Source organism: Macaca nemestrina, chromosome 6 (genome assembly GCF_043159975.1).
Source record: "Macaca nemestrina isolate mMacNem1 chromosome 6, mMacNem.hap1, whole genome shotgun sequence".
Classification (NCBI taxonomy): domain Eukaryota; kingdom Metazoa; phylum Chordata; class Mammalia; order Primates; family Cercopithecidae; genus Macaca; species Macaca nemestrina.
The window spans coordinates 144,259,617-144,265,616 of record NC_092130.1 but is presented as its reverse complement, the minus strand read 5'-3'; the positions used below and the strand labels follow the sequence as shown (position 1 = coordinate 144,265,616).

At 37.3% G+C, this 6,000-nt stretch overlaps 1 protein-coding gene across 1 annotated transcript in view; it reads left to right on the top strand.

Annotated features, from left to right (window-relative positions):
• Window positions 1-270: 270 nt before the first annotated feature.
• Window positions 271-6,000, top strand: part of LOC105473083 (NIPBL cohesin loading factor) — a 214,539-nt gene continuing 208,809 nt past the window's right edge. The window contains exons 1-2 of the mRNA XM_071099013.1: window positions 271-382; window positions 2,877-2,988. The gene's annotated coding sequence lies outside the window, so the exon portion shown is untranslated. The remainder of the gene's footprint in view (window positions 383-2,876; window positions 2,989-6,000) is intronic.

Genomic DNA, 6,000 nt, shown 5'->3' with positions numbered 1-6,000 from the left:
CCAATCCAATCAACACAACAAATTACAGTAAACAAATATGTGTAATAATATAAGTGAATCTGAGGTAGAATTTTGAACTTGAGCTTCTCTTTCTCTCTCCAATAGGCACTCACTTCGGAGAATGGTTTAATCCAGGAGTGTCCAATCTTTTGGCTTCCCTGGGCCACGTTAGAAGAATTGTCTTGGGCAACACTTGAAATACACTAAGGATAGCGGATGAGGTTAAAAAAAAATCGCAAAAAAAAAAAAAAAAAAAACCAACTCATAATGTTTTAAGAAAATTTACGAACTTGTGTTGGGCCACATCCAAAGTCGTCCTGGGCTGCATGGGCCCGCGGGCCGTCAGTTGGACAAGCTTCGCTTAATCCGAAGTATCCCTCAGGTAGGGGGCTCACTGTTTCTTTCACACTACTTAATAATTAGGTAATTCTGTAACAGCACCAAGACTCCAACCTCTGCCTCCCAGGTTCAAGCGATTCTCCTGTCTCAGCTTCCCAAGTAGGTGGGATACAGGCACACGCCACCACGCCCGGCTCATGTTTGTATTTTTAGTAGAGACGGGATTTCACCATGTTGGCCATGCTGGTCTCGAGCTCCGGACCTCAGACGATCTGCCCGCGTCGGCCTCCCAAAGTGTTGGATTACAGGCGTGAGCCACCGCGGCCGGCCAATGTATTGTTTTCAATGAGGGTCACTCATTAAGTGTGTAATTAAGTTCAGCTAAATGTAATTTAATTTTTTATAATGTTCAATGTTTAACATAAACAGAAAAAAAGAATCGAGGTGCCCAGATTTCGGGTCATTATAGTTGAAGCCAGCTCAGATGGAAAGCTGAGGTTTTTACAAAGAACACAGGAGAAATGTAGGTTTGCGAGGGAGAAATGAACACGTTTTATTTCTCACAGTATTCATATTTAGAAAAGTAATGGTTGAACTCCACTTAATTTGTACCAATTATGTAAAAAAACAGATTCGTTGTAGTTTGAGTATCTCAATACGCATACGATTTCTTTTTAAATATTTTCCCTCCTTTTTCATTACTTACATTAAAAGAAAAAGTCTGTATTAGGGCGAGCCAGGTCTTTAAATAACGAGATTGTCTTCGCTTGACTGTAATCTACAGCCCCTCGCCCTTCTTCCCTAATGCACGGCACAGGCACAGGAAGCCCTGGTGCCGCCGGGGAGCCACCTGCAGAGGCAGTAGTTGAGCTGGGACTTTACATGCCTTATCTCATTTACTTTTTGTTTGTTTTTTGAGATAGAGTCGCACTCTGTCACCCAGGCTGGAGTGCAGTGGCGTGATCTCGGCCGACTGCAACCTCGGCCCCCGAGGATCAAGGGATTCTCCTGCTTCAGCCTTCCGAGTAGCTGGGATTATGGGCGCGCACCACCATGCCCGCCTAATTTTTGTATTTTTAGTAGAGACGGGGTTTTACCATGTTGGTCAGGCTGGTCTCGAACTCCTGAACTCAGGTGATCTGCCTGCCTTAGCATCCCAAAGGGCTGGGATTACACGTGTGATTTACTTTTTTACTCATTTACTTTTCACTGGAAAACCGAAGGACATTTTATTTCGGGAAATCAATTTGCTCAAAGATAACAGAACTAGTCGAAGTTAGAGCATGTGAGCCCAGATGGGACTCCTAAATCCATGCTTTTTCCGCAGTCCCATGCTGCTTCTAAAGTAAAGGACTTTGCTAGTTACTTAGGTCACCTCCCTCACTTTCAGTTGAAACCATTTAACCAGAAAGATAACACTTAAAATGGTCACCTTACTAGTTTGTGGTAGAACCAAAATGAAAAGGTTGACTTTGGGATTCAGGCTGCTTTCTCACTGTAGTGATTATGCCATTTTGTCTTTGGCTTTTAACCAATGTGGAATTAAAGATGAGAAAAATATTTTTAAAATTCTTTTTCTTAAAGCAGCTAAGGGCTTAAGAATATTAGTTCTCATTTTTGATAGCACATATAATAAGCAATTACCTATAATGCTATAGCATATGTACTACTTCTGTGATAACTTGGGTGTAAATCACCGTACAGAGCCTGGGCTTTTTGTTTCACATGATGGTGAATTAGGTCTCACACAGCCTATTTTTGCTTTCTCATAAATTCTCTGGGACTTAGGCCAATTATTTTCAAATAGTTTATTCATCAGTGAAATAGGTACAATGTTATAACGCCTTAGTCACAGCATATTCATTTCTTAGTAAAGCCAATGATGTTTCTTAGATTCTAATATGGGTAACATGGAAAGTTTCAGAAAATTTTGTGAAAAGTTGACTAGTAATCTTTATGTTTTGGAGGAAGGCACAAATTAAAGAGGGAAAACTTTTTTTTAAATGTTCAATTGGTATTTAAGGATTTTTAAAAATACTATTGGTAATACAGTGAGATCCTATCTCTACAAAAACAATTTTTTAAAAATAAGCCGGGCCTGGTGGAACATGCCTGTGGTCCCAGCTACTTGGGAGGCTGAGGCAGGGGGATTCCTTGAACACAGGAGACTGAGGCTGCAGTGAGCCATGATCGCACCACTGCACTCCAGCCTGGGCAACAGAGCAAGACCCTGTCTCTTAAAAAAATAAAACAAAATAAAACTATTGTTTATCATTGCAAAATATTTACATCAGTCCTATGAGGTAGCGTTTTAAAACTGTGCACACTGGATTATTTTGGGTAATGTGCCTACTATCAGAGTCAGAATTGAAATTTCCCAATAATAACAAATATTTATTTAGAATTAATTATGTGCCAGGTGCTGTGGTAAAACTTTACAAGAATTATCTCCTTTAATTCTTACCCTTAGTCATATGAGTTAGCCACAACTATAATTTCCTTTTAAAAATGTTTATTTTATTCATTTATCTTTTTAGAGATGGGGTCTTTCTGTTGCCCAGGGTGGAATGCAGTGGCAAGATCATATTCTTGAACTCCTGGACTCAAGCAATCCTCCCACCTCAGCCTCCCAAGTAGCTAAGACTACAGGTATGTGCCACCAAGCCCAGCTAGTTTTTTTTTTTTTTTTTTTTTTTTAGAGACAGGATCTGACTATATTGCCCAGGCTCATCTTGAACTCCTGGCCTCAAGCAATCTTCCCACCTTGGTCCCCACAAAGTGCTGGGATTATAGGCATGAGGCCACCACTCCTGATCCACAACTATAATTTCTAATTTATAGGTGAGGGAACTGGGATTTAGAAAGTTAAGTGACATCCACATTCTTAACCATTATGTGCATTATCTCCCAAGTATCTCTGAGTAAGTGAAAAGGTAAAATTTTCAGGTCCTCCTCTCGGTACTCTTATCTGATACTTTCAGGTAGCCTAACACCCAGTAAAAGTGACGTGTCTAATCCAGAAGTACTGGTTTTGGAGTAGGCAACATATATAAAAAGGCAAATATCCATGTGAGGTGCCATCCCAGGGTATCACAATCCTTGGATTTACCTTATCTTTAATAGTGCCTGAAGGGGTTCTTTTAACTTCAACTTTTGTAATAAAATACAATGATTTAATTGGGAATTACTGAACTCCATAGTAAACTCTATGATTAAAAAAATAGTTAATATTGTGTATATATAAATATGCAAAGTACAAGTAATACAGAGTGTGGTTTCCATGTTAATCTCAATTACTTCTCACTGGGGAACTGGTGAAGGCTTCATCAAAGGTGATTAAGAGCAATAATACTGTTCTAATACTGTCCAGATCTTTCTTCCTTTTCATCCAGATTATTCTGTAAGGTCTATTGATAGTGTGTGTGCATGTGTATGTGTGGGTGTGTGTGTGATTCATGTCAATCTATATTTGATGCTAGTTTATATTGGTTTCTTATGTCAAGAGTAGCAAACTAATAGGAAGGAACTTTAATTCTGCTTATAATTGTTCTAAGTTCATTTATCAATTGGCAATTAGCAGAAGAGGAAGTGTCAGATTGGGGAAGAGAGCATTGAATGTTTTATGCCTGAGGGGCCAAACTGAGATGGTGGTGGGAAGAGGGAGTGGGGCTGGTAAGTAGTTAGGTTAGTCATGAAGGCACACAGTAACTGGAGGAAGAAGGAAGTAACCGAGTGGAGAAAGGGAGAGTGCTGGAGGTAAACTGCCTTTTTCACAATTTGGTCTATAACCAGCCCTGCTCTTTTTGCCTGAAATGTTTGCAACCTTTCTGTTTTAGCTTTCTACATAAATGATTTTTTAAATGAAAACTTGTAATTTTTTCCTTATTATCAATGTGATTTATATTTATTACAGAGAAGTTAGAAAATGCAAATAGTAAAAAAAGAGAAAAATAAAAATAAACTAAAACACTCATTATGATTTAATAACATTAAAATTAAGTTAACATAATAACTTAAAATTACTCAGAGCCAACTCATTTTACAGTAGGATGTCTACCCTTCTAGCACAAGTAGGTTTCTGATTCAGTGCTAATACTCGTGATTACCATCTCAAGTCATATCAATTACTTATTTAAATCTACATTTTCAATATTTGTTTTCCATGAAATTCTCTATTTTACATAGAAATGAAATTTCAAATTAACAATAGTAAAGCTTACACATAAAAATAATATAATATTTTAGGTGTAAAATTTGCTTCTATTTGACCTATTCCTGCAATATTGTATTTCTTCTTCCATATAAATCCTGCCACTTCATGTTTTTTAAAAATCTTGTTGATTTTACTCATATAAATTACTTATTTTGCACGTTACCTTTAAAACTTAAAGGTTTAAATTGTTAAAAGTATTGAAAAGATAAAGGTAATTGTTAAATATGTTGACTTATAAAATAGGAACTTCTGGCCGGGCACGGTGGCTGAGGCCTGCAATCCTAACACTTTGGGAGGCCAAGGCGGTGGACCACCTGATGTCAGGAGTCCGAGACCAGCCTGGCCAACACGGTGGAACCCCATCTCTACTAAAAATTCAAACATTAGCCAGGTGTGGTGGCGGGCACCTGTAATCCCAGCTAATCAGGAGGCTGAGGCAAGAGAATTGCTTGAACCTGGAAGACTGAGGTTCCAGTGAGCCGAGATCACACCACTTGACTCCAGCCTGGGCGAAACAGCAAGAGTCCATCTCAAAATAAATAAATAAATAGAAACTTCTGTGCATAACAAAAACTCAAAGAATGTAAACTCAGAGACTATGTAGAGAATGTGGACCTATTTGGGTTTAGTTAGAAAACAAATTTTGAACAATGTCTATTAATTCTATAACCAAAACATTTGAACAATTAATTATCAGTTCAATTTGAAATTAGGTAATGTGATTTTCCACAGAAAGGCATTTCCATAGGATATTAATAGAGGTTATGTGATAACAGGATTTCATGATAAAAAATAGGCTAAACAAAATTTAACAGATTTTTTCATTGAGGAACGTTTCATTGAGGAACGTTAATATGTTGATATGCATGATAAATCTTCAAATGGAAGAATATGGCCAAAGAATTCTTTATTTCTGGATCATTTTTCAACACTAATGTTCTGTGAGATAATTTGGGAAATAGTGGTATAGTGACTCGGTCTAGTTAAATCATCTTAAAGTAGATTTGGTACACACAATATTGTGTTGTCAATTTGTTTGTAAAAAAGTCAGTGATTTTCCAAAAAGTGTAATGTCAGTAAGTCCTATCTCATTTTACAGTCCACGGGTTTTATCCCTATGTTTTATTCCAATCTGTAGGTTATTTCTTGCCCTGATAGTATATGAGAGGAAAATAAAAACCAGAAACCTTACATTTTTAATGAAATATGAACATTTTGTGGGGAGGGGAGTGTCATTCATTCAAAACACATTTATAGAGTGCCTAGCCAAGCACTATGTTGCTGCTGAAACTACAAGAATAGTTAGGGGAATGGATTTTTTTTTAAGTGTAAAATATATTAATATATTTAATATATTAAGTCCTACACAAACTAAGGAACAAGTGAAGAAAGTCTCCAGTTATTACTTCTTATAAAAGTCTGCATATTTTATCCCACTAGGATCAATT